Genomic DNA, 17,518 nt, shown 5'->3' on the forward strand with positions numbered 1-17,518 from the left:
TTCATGTAAGATAGCACTGAAAATTTCAAAAGTAACACTGGAAATGTGCTGTGCTTGTCCATTTTCATCGTATAGATAATGACATGAAGGCTCAAAGGGGGGATCGTGTTTTGCTAGTTAATAACAGACAACATTCCTCATCCAGCATTCCTATAGCTTAAAAAAGCAATAGAGGCAAGTGTGTCCATGAACGTGGGTTTGTGGTCATGCAGATTTGAACTTGCATCCCAGCAGGACTTGAATGGAGTTTTTCTCTCCAAATTAGGCAAATTGTTTCTCCAAGGCTCATGGAGTGGTCAGTGTTGTTATAGGGGAGTGAGGTAAAAGCATTTTCTTCACCATATGCTGCCCCAGACATGTTATCTGAAAGGAAGGAAAGAAGGAAAAATGGGAGGGATATATGGAGAAAGAGGGAGGAAACTAAGGTGGCAGAGAACATTCCTAAAAGTCCTCCATGTTACTTCTGCTGTGCTTCCACACGCTCCTTGGGACCTTGCTTGCCAACAGAAATGTTGATTAAGCACTCTGGTTCTTATGTACGTTCTGCATTGGGAACACTTATAGTTAGGTTTCAGGGCTCTGAACTCCCCAAACTGAGGAACTTGTCATTAAAAGGTCCTTTTAAAAAGCACAAGTGCCCCCAATTTAATGGCATTAGATTTTGGCAATGATTTCTTGAATATGACACCGAAGGCACAGGCAACAAAAGGAAAATAGAGAAATTGACTTCAAGAAAATTTTTAAAACTCTGTGCATCCAGACCCTATCAACAGAGGAAAAGGGCAATCGCAGAATGAGAGGAGATGTTTGGAAATCACATATCTGATAAGGGATTAATATCTAGAGTGTACAGAGAACTCCTAAAACTCAACCACAAAGCAAACAACCTGGCTAAAAAATGGGCAAAGGACTCGATTAGACATTTCTGCTAAGAAGATACATAAATGGCCCATAAACACCTCAAAAGATGCTCAGCATCAGCAATCATTAGGAAAATGCAAGTCAAGACTACAGTGAGACACCACCTTACACACATTAGGGTGACTACTGTGAAAACAAAAAATAACAAGGGTTAATGAGGATGTAGGAAATTGGAGCCCTGTGCACTACTGGTGAGAATGTAAAATGGTACAGCCATTGTGCAAAATATTATGGTGGTTCCTCAAAATTAAAAGTAGGATTACCATATGGTCCAGTTCCACTTCTGGGTATATACCCAACATAACTGAAAGCAGGTTTTGCAAGATACTTTGTATACCTATGTTCATAGCAGCATTGTTCACAATAACTAAACTGTGGAAGGAACCCAACTGCCCACTGACAGATGAATAGATAAGCAAAACGGGATGTATACACAACAGAATATTATTCAGCCTTAAAGAGGAAGTTCTGACACAGGCTACAACATGGATGAATCTTGAGGACATGATGCTAACCTACCAGTCACAGAAAGACAAATGCTCTCGATTCCACTTGTATGAGGCACCTAGAGTGGTCAAGTTCATACAGACAGAATGTCGAATGGTGGGTGCCAGGGGCTGGGGGTAGCGGTTGCTGGAGGGCAGAGAGTTCCAGTTTTTCCAGAAGAAAAGAGTTCTGGAGATTGGCTGCCATACAACGTGAATGTCCTGAACGTTTCTAAACTCTACACTCATAAATGATACGATGATACAATTTTATGTGCATTTCACTACAAATAAAAACAAAACATGGACTTCCCTGGTGGCGCAGTGGTTAAGAACCCGCCTGCCAATGCAGGGGACACGGGTTCGAGCCCTGGTCCGGGAAGATCCCACATGTCGCGGAACAACTAAGCCCGTGCACCACAACTACTGAGCCTGCACTCTAGAGCCTGCGAGCCACAGCTACTGAAGCCCGTGTGCCACAACTACTGAAGTGCATGCACCTAGAGCCTGTGCTCCTCAACAAGAGAAGCCACCACTGTGAGAAGCCCGCACACCGCAACGAGGAGTAGCCCCCGCTCGCCGCAACTAGAGAAAGCCTGCGCACAGCAACGAAGACCCAACGCAGCCAAAAATAAATAAATAAATAAATTTAAAAATTAATTTAAAAAATTATTAAAACAAGAAAATACCAAACACAAGTGGCCCTCGGAGACACAGTAAATATTTTTGTCGTTCACAGTTTAGAGCTGCCTCATTGTCAGGGTGCTAGTCTTCAGTCAACTAGCTGAGAACTGGTACGGAGGGGATGGGAACTTCCATGAAAGAGCTTCTGAAGCTAAGTAGCCTGGTCCATTTCCTAATTTCTTTAGCGAATATCTGAGTGCTTGCTGGAGCCGGGCACTGTACTTGGTCCTCGAGATAGACAGCTGTGAAAAAATTATACAGAGATCCTTGCAATCTGGGAGTGAGAGGTGGGGTAGGGAAGGACCGGCAAATAAAAGCATGGAAGTTTTTAGCATGTTACCAGGTGATGTAGGTTACGGGAACAATAAAGCATCAAAGGGAAAGAGGGCTACCCTAATTAGAAGGGGACATGTGGACAGACCGGAGAGAGCAGCCCCTGTAGTTATGGAGAGAAAGAACATTCTAGGCAGAGAGAATAGCAAGTGCAGGAGGCTATGGGGAGGGAGCTGCTAGGAACAGCCAGGGACAGCTCACCAGTGTCTCTGGAAGGGCTTGAGGGAAGGGGAGGGACGGGTGTGTGTGTGTGTGTGTGTGTGTGTGTGTGTGTGTGTGTGTGTGTGTGTCAGAGAGAGAGAGAGACAGAGAGAGAGAGGAATGGGGAGGGGGAGAGGGGGAGAAGACTTTTGTTTTTTGGTTTTTTTTGCTTTTGTTCCGAATCCAGATGGGAGCCTTTGAAGGGTTTTGAGCTCCGAGCAACACGATCTGACTTGGGACTTACCAGGATCACCGTGACTGCTGTACCTAGAACGGATTGAATGGGAGGGGGCAAAGCAGAAAAACGCATTTGAAAGGGGTGCACAGAATGGGAGAGCAGGGCTGGTGGGACCTGAGGGGAGAGGTTTTCTGTCCCTTGCAGGGTGCCGGGTAGGGTTTAGTCTGGGTGTGGCCGCCCCGCTCCCTGTCTGCAGCACTCTGCCCTCCTCACCTCCTGTAAACGGAGGCTAAGTACATCCTTGAGGCTCTCCCAGAGAGTTGATGGCCTGCCTGGGACAGTCCTGAGTCACAGCCCCTTGGCTGTCGCCAGCTCCAGGGATGCTCCTGTCCTGAGCATTAACCTCCCTCAGGGGGAGTCCTCATTCTCCAGGGAGGAAACGGATATCTCACTGCTGCGGGCTCTTAACTCCTGTAAAGCTGCAGGACAAATGACTCACTGAACATGCTTCATGCAGGGAGGAGTGGGTAATCTCAGAGAAGGGAATAAAAGTTCTCAAAACTCCGAACCGGGGGATTGCAGAGAAGCTCGCTGTCTTCTCTCTTGGGTGCCTGTGTGTGAATCGGGGAAGGAGAGGGCGGGCACCGACTTGGGTCTCGGTTCGCCGCCGCGGACCATCCTTCCAGGGCAAGTTTTTCTTAGTGTCACTCGATTTCCTGAAGTGGGAGAATGAATACCCAGTGTAGAAAAGTGGGAAGAAAAGCGTGTTAGTTAGCATGAAATATGGTCATCTGATGACTTGTCCATTATGTATTTGAGGAAGCGGAGATTCTGAAGACCTTCACCTACTCAAGGAGAGGAAATTGCCTCTGTCTAGACCAGGACCTCTTACTTTTGCCACTGGTGACATTTTGTGTCCGATAATTCTTTGCTGTGGGCTGTCCTGGGCATTGTGGGATACTCCTACAGTATCCCTGGCCTCCGCCCAGCGGACGCCAGCAGTCCTTCCCCAGCTGTGACAGCAGAAATGCCTCCTGAACTTGTCAATTGTCCCGGGGGCGGGGAGCTGGGGGGAGGGCGGCAGAGTTGCTCTGGGTTGAGAGCCCCTGACCCAGGCTCAGCAGGCACATGGGTGAAGTCAGGACTGTGTATGTCATGTCCTCTCTGGCTAACAGTAATCGATGGTGTTAAAACTAACAGTGGCTTCTGCTTGGTCACTGGGACAGCAGAGCATTCACTGCTCTGCCTTGAGAGAACAATTTTCCTGTGTTTTAACTAATAAGGCCCTTGTGACAGCTGGATTCTGGGCACCCCAACTAATAAACGTGCCGATAAGGCAAAGAAACCAAAGCCAACGTCCTCCCTGATTGCCAGGGAGGGGGCATGTTTTCTTTCCTCTCCCTCTCCTGGATCCATGCAGTAATTAGCCAAAGTAAAATGAATTTTAGCTCATGCTTAATTGCCTTTACAGCGTACTCGCCAGCACGGATGCAGTAGTGCTAAACTAATTTTTAAAATAAATTTTAAAAAATTTATTTATTTTTATTTTTGCCTGCCTTAGGTCTTTGTTGCTGCGCGCGGGCTTTCTCTAGTTGCGGTGAGCAGGGGCTACTCTTCGTTGCGGTTCGCGGGCTTCTCATTGGGTGGCTTCTCTTGTTGCAGAGTACGGGCTTTAGGCGCGTGGGCTTCAGTAGTTGTGGCACTTGGGCTCAGTAGTTGTAGCTCGCGGGCTCTAGAGTGCAGGCTCCGTAGTTGTGGCGCACGGGCTTAGTTGCTCCGTGGCATGTGGGATCTTCCCGGACCAGGGCTCGAACCCATGTCCCCTGCACTGGCAGGTGGATTCTTAACCACTGCACCACAAGGGGAGTCCCTAAACCAATTATTTTTTTAACTTTATGGCTTTAAATAATCCTTGGCTCTGAAATTCCCTGTACCCCTCAGCTACGTAACCACAGGCCCCTCTGCCCTAAATCCTTTTCTTATACTTTTGTAGCTTTTTAAGCAAGGCCCCTCTTTAGGAAGACATAACCCCTTCTCTGTAGAAAACATGAAAGACCTGAACAAATCAAGATTTCTCCATGCAGAATTCAGCTAGTCCTGTGCTTAGCTCCAAACAAGGAAATCCATCTCTCTAGCAAGCATGCCATTACCGGGACTAATGTCTGACTTGAATAACAAGCAAATTGTTGTGCTTTTAATTGTACCCTGCTGGGTCACAAAGCTTGTGAGAGAGGAATGTGCCCAGCTTCTGCAGGAGAAACAGGTCAGGCCTCTAATCCTCCTTTTCTGTCACCTTCCCCTCCCCCTTTCCAATCCTTTCTCTTCTCAGCAGAGCAGAGGGACAAAAAAGAGACAGCTAAATTATGTTTAAAATGGAAGAGTCTAAAAGAAGAAAAACGGTGGTCAGTACTGACTTGGGAGAGGATGCATTATCTATCCACAGCCTCTGCAGTGTGGCCCATTTGAGGACAATCAGTGTTCTCACCGGCTTGCTGGAGGGCGATATCTGCGAGCCTAAACCAGGCTTTCTCAGCCTCAGCACGACTGCTGGGTGGGGTTGGATGCTTCTTTGCTGTGGGCCTGTCCTGTGATGGAAGGACATTTAGCGTCGCGTAAGCTGTGACCATCCAAAGTGTCCCAAGACACTTTCAAGTGTCTCCTGTGTGCAAAATTGCCCCTGATGGAGAACCACGGCCCCAAGCCCTTCCATATTGGGATGTACTTGCTCTCTCTCTCAATCTCCCCCGCCCCCCAGTACACAAAACCCAAGAAAATCATGGTTCCTGTGTTAAAACTGGGGAGATCAACGTGCTCTTCATGTAGGTAGAATGAGTGGAAAGGAAAAAGACGCTGACTTGTGTGTAGGCAGGGGACAGAGTGGGAACCCCCTCAACACCAAGACTGAAAAGAGTCTTAGGATGTGGGTGTGTTTGTGGCTCCCGCTGGGAAGTGGCAATGCCCCTGGTTGAACAAGCCAACTTTCGAACGCCTCTACCCTGTGCACTTTGGAATAGGGCTTGCTGTGGGCGAGATGAGGAGTGATGGCGAGGCTGCAGAGATGAAGGCGCCTCTGAAGGTGCTGACTGTCTCCTCCCGCACTACTTGGGACAGGGGAGAACTACCCAGCTTCACAGAGATACCCATTGCTCAGACAATGACAATCCTGTCTTGGACCTAAACATCGGGATGAAAGAGGGCTACTGACAAGACAGACGTTGTGCAAACATGGGGTTGCACTTTCATTACAGACATCGAGGCAAACATTTCACTCCTGGTGATATAATGAGACCTCCCTATTTTTAGGAATTTACAAGAAGCATTATTGCTTGTCCTTACCGGCCAGAAGGAAAGGCGGGAGAGCGAGCACACTGCAGTGAGCCCCCATATCCACTAGATGGCGGTGTACATCTTCCTCAGAAGCCAGGCGGGCAGCGCTCCGGGCAGCTCGTTGGCCTAAGCAAGACAAGGGCCACTCTTCTTTTGGGAGACAGGCATCTCCTCTCACCGTCGGCACAAACAGCCCCAAACAATTGCACTGACCACACAGCTCTAAGCCATGTTCCAGGGCACTGCCGTCTGTTCAGGAGTGAATGCTGGGGAAATGAACCACGCTGCTAATTTCCTTGATTGGGGGCCAAAATAAGATCTCAAGTGACAGTGGGTGTGATTTATTTTTCCAACAAGAATAGGGGCAAAGCCATTTCATCCCACCCCCCCACCCCCGCCCCAACTGCTACCATAAATGAAAGCAATCACCTAATTAGTCCTGAATTACTAACTGGCAGGGTAAAGATCTGCTGGAATTCAAGCTGAAGTGGGGAGTCTGGAGAAAGGGATGTGATTTCTGCAGAGGAGGAGGGGAGGGGTAGGGCAGGGTGGGAGGGGCGGGAGGGGAGGGGAAGACCTGAAGCCCATTGTGAGGTCCTGCGTCCCTGTGGTCTGGGGGCCGTGCTGGCCCTGACCCTGGGAGAAAAAGAGGCTCAGTGATGTCTTCAGGCCGTTTATTTTGTGCAGGAGAATGACTTTATAAACTGAAGGAAAAAGAACCTGTTGGAGAAAACCTATCCGAGAGTTTCTCTGAAAATGCTACAGATGGAGATGAACTGGCTTGGGAAGGAGAGCACAGCCCTGTGGCACCTGGCCACCCCGCTGCTGGTGGACCCCCCAGGAAGGTTCTGTCATGGAAACGACAGGCAGATCTAAAACCAAGTTGGGCTTTACGTCATTAAGAAATCCCCCAAAGGAATGGAATAAAGGCCTCCTTTCACACTTTGGGTTTTGTATGTGTCCCGAGGAAGCGCCTCTTCCCCAGCTGAGACAGCGCGCTGTCCCCGCGACCCAGTGAGCGGCCCTCGTCCTGCGGGGAAAGCAAAACAGCAGCGGGGTGGGTGCGCGCCCAGAGCTGCCCCTCTCGCAATTGATTTGTTCAGGGGTGACTTCTTGCGTTCTATTTAGATGTGACTTTAATCGAAGTGCTTTCCTAAGGCGATTTATCACAACTGTGAACGGTCAGTTTGCACAGCTGCTGCTCTTTTAGGGAAACGCACAGGCTCGGGAGGTGGAGGGGCCGGCGCGGGCTCCCCTCTTTCCCACGGACCGGCCCGCGTGCCCCTCGCACACCAGAAATATGTGCACCGCGTCTTCAGAGGCCGCCGCTTCTGTGCTCGGGCTCCTCTGCTGTCTCTGGCTGCTGAACAGCCATCTCCTCTCTCCTGGGAGGGGCAGCTGGTTTCCTTTTGGGGCGCTCCCCTTCTCCCCGTCTCAGCTCCTGCAGCGGACGAGGCTGCCCCTCTCTCCCTGCACGCTGCGGGCTGGGTGTGCAACCCGGCTCGGGCCACAGTCCCCCCCCACCCCGCGTCCCCGCCGACCCCGCTCGGCGCCCACCACAGCCGGCAAAGCCCACACGGGGCGCTCAGTTAAAGCTGAACCTTAGGTGAAAACCACGACTTTTTAGGGTGTCTTCAACATTGCATGCAACATACTTCTACTAAAACAATTACTGTTTATCTGAAGTTCAGCTTTAACGAGGCGGGCATCCTGTATTTTGTCTGGCAGCCTTCTAGGTTCTAAAGAAAATGTTTGTCCAGAGCAGATCAAATTGGAATCAGCCTAGGACTTTTAACTGGAGCTTTGGGGAAAAAATACTTAAAAGGTATCTGTTGGGACTGCTAGGCTGGTAGGATTCATGCTTGCAACCGCTGGGAGCCAGCTTTGCTATCATGTGGGGAGAGCTGCTGGAACTAGAAGCCAACACCACAGAGAGCAGACCTGTTTCACTTGAACAGGTGGATCCAGCTGTTCTTGAAGCTGGCCCGGTGGGTGGTAGAGGTCAGGGTGCTGATGGCCAGGAGGGATAATAATTTCCTACCCCTCAAATCTGGGAAGTGAAAACAGCAGGGCTGAATGTGCCCACGGGGCATGGCTTCTGTTCAACTGGAAGAGTGGTGAATGGCTATTGGGTGACCCAAACAGTCGGTCTACTATATTCTTACTTTGTTTGCTAATTGTTTTGCTGCATGTAAACTCTTTGTTGCATTAGCTCTTGTTCATGACGTCATGTCTGGAGGCAGGGTCTGATAGACTTACATGTGGAATTGGAGACTTAAATTTCAAATCTGCCTCTGCCTGGTTGAGTGGCTTTAGGGTCCTCGTAACCTCTACAAAGTTGAGTTTCTGGGTCTGAAACCTAAGGACAGAGGTTATCGTAATCCATTTGGACTGCTATAACAAAATACCAGAGTCTGGGTAGCTTATGAAAAACAGAAATTTATTTCTCATAGTTCTGGAGGTTGGAAGTCTAAGATCAGGGTGCGAGCAGATTCACAGTCCGGTGAGTCTCCTCTTCCTGGGTCACAGTTGGCGTGTTTTCTCTGTAACCTGCCATGGCAGAAAGGTCGAGGGACCTCTGCGGGGTCTCTTTTATGAGGGCACTAATTTTGTTCATGAGGGCTCTACCCTCATGACCTTATCACCTCCCAAATGCCACACCTCCTGATACCATCACTTTGGGGGTTAGGATTTCAACATATGAATTTTGGGGGAGGCAAATGTTAAATCTATAGCAGAGGTACTTTCCCCATAGGATGGGGGAGAGGGAAAGTATGTAAGCACCTGTCATAGGGCCTGGTGTGGAGCAGGTGCCCCATACAGATGTTATTACAAAACATTGAGTATAGTTCCCTGTGCCATAGAGGAGATCCTTCTATCTATTCTATGCCTTCTTTGAATGACCGTAGCACTTGTTGTCTGTATCATTTTTATGTCTGTTGTTGCTTTGTGACTGAAAACGAAAAATTTCTATTTGTCCATGTCCTGGCCCTTACATAAAAATGTGTTCATATATCTATTTCATATTTATTGACTACATCTTAGGCACCCTGTTAACTGCTGGTTCTAGATGTTAGTAAAATATAGACCTTCCTGCTCAAAGGGTCACAGTATTTGTGGGAAAATAAAAAAATGAACAACCTATGTCTCAAAGAGCTTTGTACTTCCCAAAGAGAACACACCTCGTAGGTACAATAAATACATGTATCATATGTAAATGTATAAATAGTTAATGGGATTATACACCTGAGATAACTGCTTTCCGATTCTGAGGAAATGATGATTATATTTCACCAGGAGCTCAATACCACTCTGAGAATGAGGGCTTAACCCCCGACTTGACTCACTGCATCGCTTTCCTATATAAAAATACACAAGTCTGTACATATGCTCTAGAAAAAGGCTTATCTGGCATGAATTTCAGATAGCAAGAAGAAAACTTCAAGAGGTTCAGAGAAGCATCCAGAAGCTCAGATGACTGTCTGGCACTAATACAACTTGCTTGACAGGAAAATAGAGCTGCAAATCTCACAAAATCAGATGATCTTTCAAGAATTTCAAAACCTCCTGCTATTAATTGGAAATCCTAGAAGAATAGCTTCTTTTAAAATGTACTGATAATATGCTTTACAGCTTAATATTCAGAAGCCTATGTTTTGGCTAAGTGAGCTTCAGGAAGGAAGGAAATTTGCGGTTTACCTCCACTTACTTTGGAACCGCTGGTTCCAAACATCTACTTCTATGCACAGTCATCTTATCATCTGTCAAATGGAGGCAACTCTAAGACAACAGAGTTACAGAGATGTTGCACAGCTCCATGTGTCATTGTCGTCATTTGTTTCAGAATACCAATAACATCTAAGCGACTACCGAAAGAGTGCTATATTATTTGGGGTCATCTAGTGCAGCTCTGTCAAAGTAAAGAAAAGGGACCTAGAATGACTATAATTTTCCCAAGAGGACACAATTATTTTATGGTAAATCTGGGACAAGAACCCTGATCTCTTGGATCCCATTCCATTGTTCTTTCATTGGGTTCTGAACAACCCAGAGAAATAAAGAGAAATAAAACTCCTGTGTGCTGTGTCACTGGTACAGGACATGGCAAGATTGGAATTGGAGCACTACATATTAAGAGGTATCTGAGAAATTCTTCAAACTAATTGAGAAACAGTATTGAGAAACATAGAAAACAGTATGTTTTATGAAGATGATTCTGTGCAATGAACAGAACTGGTAACACACACTGGAAGGTGAATTCTCATCTTCTGGCACCTTGAAAACGCCACCTCAACATACACGTTAAAATAAACATTTGAACTGGGTCATATTTAATTCTGCATGCTCTTGTAAGTCAGCAAAATATTCCATATATCATTTAAGTTGTCACTCACTTTTTAACTTGACTTTCAATTTCTAAAAGTCTTTCCAAACATAAAACAGAGGTGGGAAAATGGTATATGGGAAGCTGCAGAGATGAAATAAGCTTATTTCATTAGGCATAAGGATGAATATCCAAACAACTTCTTCATGGCTGAAAGTGTGCAAATCTACTGTCTTCATTTTGTAGTCAAGGCTTCTGGAAAAATATGCTAATGGATTCCTTATTACCCAAATGTCCCATATCAGTTTCAGTAGGTATCATTATATATTATGGAAATTTTTCTCAGTGACAGTGAAAGACACCCTGACTGAACATCCCCCTGCCCATGACACAGAGATGATGGTCTCAAGCTATCTCGAAGGCACTGGAGCCCACACTATCCGTTACTAATATTAATGGAGGATAAAACTTCATATTCTGTTTGCTCTATATTTGTTCAATCACTTCTTCCCTTCATTAAACTGGATGGCCCATAATTGAGTCTGTAGTGTGTCTATCATTGGAAACTGAACAAAGTTTTGTTGGTTTTATTAATGTCATACGTTCCTAGGGAGGGTCTATTCAATAACTAAGTCTAGTTTCACAGTTACAAATAAATTATGATGTAACTTTGAATAAATTAAGCTCATCATAAAGGAAGGATACTGAGAGTTGCTACTACCCCTTCCTTGAGGGGCTCTCGTAAGGCACTAATTAAAGTAACAGAGGTGTATATGTATGCATATATTTTCAATGATATTTGTACAGACTTAAAAAGAACTCTGCAGAATGCATTATAAAAACCTTAATGCTGTGTGTCCCTAGTTCCCAGCTCTCTCATTAGAACTACTTAAATGAACACAATCTTATCTGTTAGGATAGCTATCAGAGTACTCCAAATACTACTTCTTGCAGTACCCTGTCCCAACCATTTGCCATCCTCTTCCCATTAGTCCTCAAGTCAGAAGCCCCGAAGATCTGTTCATTAATTTATGAACACATTTCTTCATCCAGCGAAGAAAATTGATTGATCCCTTACCAAATTTCAGGCACCATTCTTCAGTATGATTTATAGGCATGTTCAGGAAACACAGCAGTGATTAACACAGATGAATATAGTCTCTCTTGAGCTGAGTGGGGAGACAAAAGTAAATAAGCAAATATAAAATCATAAGTATAGGGCTTCCCCGGTGGCGCAGTGGTTGAAAGTCCCCCCGCCGATGCAGGGGGCACGGGTTCGTGCCCCAGTCCGGGAAGATGCCACATGCCCACATGCCGCGGAGCGGCTGGGCCCGTGAGCCATGGCCGCTGAGCCTGCGCGTCCGGAGCCTATGCTCCGCATTGGGAGAGGCCACAACAGTGAGAGGCCCGCGTACCGCCAAAAAAAAAAAGCTATGAAAACAAAACCTATGGATGGAGACCTACATGAAAGATGGAAGAGTATAATAATGGCCAGAGTACATTACTGTGGCAGAAGCAGCAGCCCTTAAGGAGGACAACTTTATAAATTACAAATTGGATTTAAATAGACAGGGAATTGAAAGTGGAGACATTATTTTCTGCAGAAGATGATGGACAGGGGAGAACAAAGAAAATAAAACTGAGATTGTTAGCAAAATACAATGCTAAGCATGTAAGTTAGGACTGAGTCCTTAACTTTCATTTTTATTAATGAGTGGGTGAGTATAGATTACTGACTACACAGAACCAAGCCTGGGAACACATTTTATATTTATGATCTTTGTGCCTAAAACTAGATTCTCCTGCAATTTAATATGACACTAGGACAATGACTGGCCAAGTTTTAGATTAATCACTCTTACACAAAGATTTTTCATTCATATAATCTCAAACAAATACTGCGTCACCAATTAAGTTCCAGATCCTATGCACTCTGGCTGAAGATAGAAATATCTTGCAAGCCCAGCGTCACTTTCCTCTTCCTCTGGTAACAAATCACACTTTCTATTATGACAATGGCCCCAGTTATCGGCCCAGGAATAAACACTTGACTCAGGAAGAGCCAATTAAAGCCCTCCTTTAGAGTTGATCGAGAGCTTGAAGGTTAGAGTATTTCAATCTTATGAAATTTTTGTAAAACAAAATTATTTCAAAATCTACTAATTATTCTTTAAGTTCTAGAAACTGCATTCTGTGACTAAGAGGACAATTTATTTGCCGTCGGTTCTGCTCTGCCCACTTTATGTTTCTGTTATTGTGAGATAAAGGCAGTGGGGAATGGCAAACCAATTCTGATTCATTCAACACATGAGTGCTTCTTAGGTACAAAACACCATTCTGAACATTGTCCGAGCTAAAAAGGTAAATAATACCTAGCCCCTTACCCTCAAGGATCTTCCAGCTTAGCAAGGGAAATAAAACATGCACACAGATGACTGCAACAAAAAGAAGATAATGATTGCTGCCAGACGTTTGGGGAGAATGAGTAGAGCAAAGAGAGAACACAGAATAAGGCAACATTCAACAGTCAGCCAAGAACTATTTGTTGAGCAATTGCAAGCTGTGACCTGGAAATGGAAGAGGAGAACATAGATCTTCACATGGGCAGGTGAAAAATCAAGTGTTATTACTTGTAACACAGCTCTTCAAATATATTTTTTGGCACCAAGTGCCTACTAAATAGCCTTAAATTAAAAACTAAATAAGGATACAGTCTCTATCAAATATAGCCTCAGGTACTGATGCCTAAATACTAGGATCACAGTATTTGTGTTCCCAAGGATGCCTTTCTATTGCTTTGCTTCTTTCCCCCTTTCCAAATTAGCTAATGCTGCCTTACCAGGATATCTATTTCACTTGTTCCAGCCTTTTTGATCCAATGTATTGAATAGCAGAATAGGTGAGTTACAAGAGGATATTTTGACTTCAAACAACAGAAATAAAATACTATATAACTGAAAAAAAAGAGGCAATCTTTCAGGCACATGTGGATCCAGGAGTTCACATGTTCTAACCAGGTCCCTTTCTCTCTTCCCCACCCCTTCTTCTCTCTGCCTTTTCTCCTCTCTGGTAGTTCTCATTATGGGATTCAAATATTTCCCTGTTTATGTGGGAGCTTCTGGCACAGCTGCGGGCTTATACCCTCGCAGCTCCAGGGCTGGCTGGAAGGGGCGGGCGCATCACAGCATAAGGTTGCACAAGGTGTGCACTTATATAGCAGGGCATCACATCTATGAGGGATTGATGATCACATTGTATACAGGGGTAGCTTCGCATAGTTTTTACATCACTTTTCTTGAAGATGGCAGTAAAATGGTATGTTTTTACAAAATCAAATAGTGTAACGTTGTCCAAAAGATATACATAAAGCATTTAGAGGAAGGAGGCTCCTTTTTCTTTTAACTCCGGCACGGATTGTCTATTGGACAGTGGTAACCCTATGTCATCAACCTCGTTACTCCAGCAGAAGTCCAGGGATTAGCCCTGCATAACTCTTGTTAGCCTCTATTCCCTTCCTTGAACACTGTAGCCAGAAGGTTTTTTTCCTCCTCAAACCTTAACTATTGAAACCTGGAGGAGGGGCATGTCTGAAAAGAAAATGATGGACTGGACTCTCCCTAGAAGGAAGATAAATGGGTGGTCAAGAAGAAAGAAAATAAAATCCTCTGTACCAGGAAATGTTTGGAGTGTTTTTTGGGTATCAAAAAACGGGTGCCCTACACATAAAGCAACAAAGGATATTGGTCTAAAAAGAACACCATGGCCCAAGGTGCATGACCTATTTCAACAGAGGATTTGAAAGTTAAAAGTTAACCTGTAAAACATTCAATTCAATTTCATCATTTTACAGATGGGCAAAGTAAAACTCAGGCACAGGAACAGAAGTGCCAAGGTCAGACAGGTGGTTGGTGGAAGAGACAACCAACTTCCCAACTTCTGACTTTTTAGGTGTGTGTGTGTGTGTTGTTTTGTTTATGTGCAAGGACATTTTTCTTTAGTACACTAACATTACAACAGAAAGTATAGTCTTGTTTTGGTTTTCTCTGCGCCCTCAATTCTGTATAAGACAGTTTCGCTGTCCTCCAACAGAAAGGCTCAGCAAGAGTAGAGACCACCATAAGCAGTACACGTGGGCACCAAGGGCAGATACATTGCCCTTCCTTGTGTAGGAACTAGGGCCACTTGTTGCTTTAATGGGCCAAGTTTGGGCTGGACCTGCAGGAGGGGACACCTTTGAAAAACAGCTTCCTAACTGCACTACAACCTGCTCTGGCATCCTGGTTCCACTCCCCAAACCCCCCAAATCTTCAGCCAGAAAAAAAAAAAAAGAATGGATCACTGGATCGATGGGGAGATTTCTGTCTGCTCCTCCTACTGCCACCTCTTTCTTGCTATTTCCTGCCCGAGGAAACCTGACATCAGCCCAAAAGCATCTCTGGAAATGGGTAGGAGGGAGCCTTACACCTGTCAGCGCCAGAGAAGAGAGTGCGCTCTGCAGAGTTCTCAGTTGTTCCATCTCTTGCGATGAAAGGAAGAAAAGGAGCGAATCCGCCACAGATTTACTGGAGACCAGGGTTACTTCATCCGGCTCCGGCCACAGTAACCCCTGAAGACCAAAGATGCATTTCCATTCCCAGCATTTCTTGTTGGCGTCTTTCCCTACAGGCTAGCCCAGTGCCTGGCCCCGGAGAAGTCTCTGCGTAAAGGTTCTTTAGGTCATAAATCAGGCTCCTGTGTGTATGTGTGTTTTTCTTAGGAAAAACTGGCACAGACGAATTAGCAGTACAGACTGGGGTCTCCCTACTACCCTTCATGCTTGGCGGCATCACCTTCGACTACCTCGCATTCTCCCGGCGCTGACAGTCCCGGCTCCGGACCTCAGGGTTGGAAGCAGTCAGCCCCAGCTAGAACCGCCCTGTCCGGGGCTGATGCCACCCTGTGCCTAGAATGTGCGTGTGGGTGCAGGCGGGCGAGCGAGCGGCTTCTACAGTGAGACCGAAGCAGGAGCTCAGCCTTCGCCTGCGACCTGCAATCCCCAGATTCCCTGGGGACCTCGAAACTCCCAATCGGAGGTACTCCCCCCCTCCACAGCCGCCCACCTATTCCCTCCCCCCTTACCTCAGCACGCAGCCCCTCCCTGCGTGATGATGCAAAACCGTGGGGAGGGTGGGCGCTGGGAAGGGTGGGGAGAGCCTGAGAGCGAGCGAGGGTGGGAGGGAGTGGGCGGAGGAGGAGAGGGAGCCGAACGCGCATTTAAAGCGATAGCCATGCTCGCTCTCTCCCCAGTGCTGGGCTGTTGGAGAGCTCGAGCTGCAAGCCACCGAGCGCGAGCTCGAGCGCGGCGCGCTGGCCGGGGAACCCAAGAGCGCACGGCGCTCCAAGATGGCAGGCGCCGCGGGACCCCCCACCCTCGCCGGCTGCCCTTCCCCGGGCGCCCCTACCCTCCTCGCCCGCAGGAGACCCTGGGCTTCCCCGGAGGAGCTCACCCCAAGGGGCCAGGACTCCGGCGAGCCCGCCACCGTCCCCTCGAGTGCCGCCGCCACCACCGCAGCCGCGGGAGCAGCATTGTCCAGCTGGGGAAGCTGCTCCGCGCCCTGACTTTGATGAAGTTTCCCTGCTGCGTGCTGGAGGTGCTTCTGTGCGCGCTGGCGGCGGCGGCGCGCGGCCAGGAGATGTACGCCCCGCACTCCATTCGGATCGAAGGGGACGTCACCCTCGGGGGGCTGTTCCCGGTGCACGCGAAGGGTCCCAGCGGAGTGCCCTGCGGCGACATCAAGAGGGAGAACGGGATCCACAGGCTGGAAGCGATGCTCTAAGCCCTGGACCAGATCAACAGCGATCCCAACCTGCTGCCCAACGTGAGGCTGGGAGCGCGGATCCTGGACACTTGTTCCAGGGACACTTATGCGCTCGAACAGTCGCTCACTTTCGTCCAGGCGCTCATCCAGAAGGACACCTCCGAAGTGCGCTGCACCAACGGCGAGCCTCCGGTTTTCGTCAAGCCCGAGAAAGGAGTTGGAGTGATTGGGGCTTCGGGGAGTTCGGTCTCCATCATGGTAGCCAACATCCTGAGGCTTTTCCAGGTAGGGGGGCGCTCCCTCCGGGGCAGAGCGCGCCGTAGCTCCCCGCGCTCTTTATCCTGAAGGCTGGCTTGGACTCCAGGGGTGCGGGGTCTGGTCAGCCTTCGCTCATTTCCACCCTGGAGATCCTGCGGAATCCCTCCCACCTCACCCGAGGAGGTACTTTCCCTGCTTGATTCATTTCCCTTCCATCTCTCCCCTGTCCGCGCTCCACTCCATCCGGCTTGACATTCTGGATTTATGGCCCCATTGACAAGAAACAGTCTCCGAAAACCAAGGCGATGATTTAAATGGGTTTGCATTCGAGTGAAATATGGTTCCAAAACAGGCTTGTAAAAGTGCCGGGCTCCTGTGAGAGCCACTTAGGCGCAAGGAATATGAAAGATGAGAAGACGCCTAGAAACTAGGCATTTCTCAACTCCCCAGCTTCCCTGCCCCAAGCCGCCCGACAAGCTGCAGCTCCCTTGGAAAATTTCGAGAAGAGCTTAGGGAGGCAGTTCTTAAACCGAAGGCTAGGTCTTCACCTACATTTGGACGTGAATTGCCCATTTCGCTCGGGTTGGATTTCCCGACCTGTAACCTGTCTCTGCGAGGGCATGGGGCGGAAGGCGTGGGGACTGTCCTCAAGCGGGGAGAAGCCACCCGCAGACGTGCCCCCAGGTGATTTGCTCTGGGCAGTTGTTTGCACCGTCTAAACTGCCTTTGCGATCCGGCCACTGGCAGGAGCCGGGCGATCAGCTTTCTACTCCTGCCAGCTCAGAGCCCGGAGGTGAGCTCATGCTAACTGCGAAACACAGTCGCTTTGTCTGCACCCACCCTGTGCCCATCCTTTCCCACGACCTCTCTAACGCAGCCCCCAACCCCAGTCCTGGGTTTTGAGGACGATTCTCAGAGCCAGACAAGAAGGCGCCTGGAAGGAGGCAGTAGGGTGCGCTGAGCAAGGCCGGGCGGTCCTCTAGCTCCGGGTGCAGGCGGGCAACGGCGG

At 47.8% G+C, this 17,518-nt stretch overlaps 1 protein-coding gene across 1 annotated transcript in view; it reads right to left on the reverse strand.

Annotated features, from left to right (window-relative positions):
• Positions 1-17,518, reverse strand: part of LOC307185050 (uncharacterized protein) — a 266,990-nt gene that overhangs the window by 12,329 nt on the left and 237,143 nt on the right. The window lies entirely within an intron of this gene.

This window comes from Stenella coeruleoalba, assembly GCF_951394435.1.
Source record: "Stenella coeruleoalba genome assembly, chromosome: 3".
Lineage (NCBI taxonomy): Eukaryota > Metazoa > Chordata > Mammalia > Artiodactyla > Delphinidae > Stenella > Stenella coeruleoalba.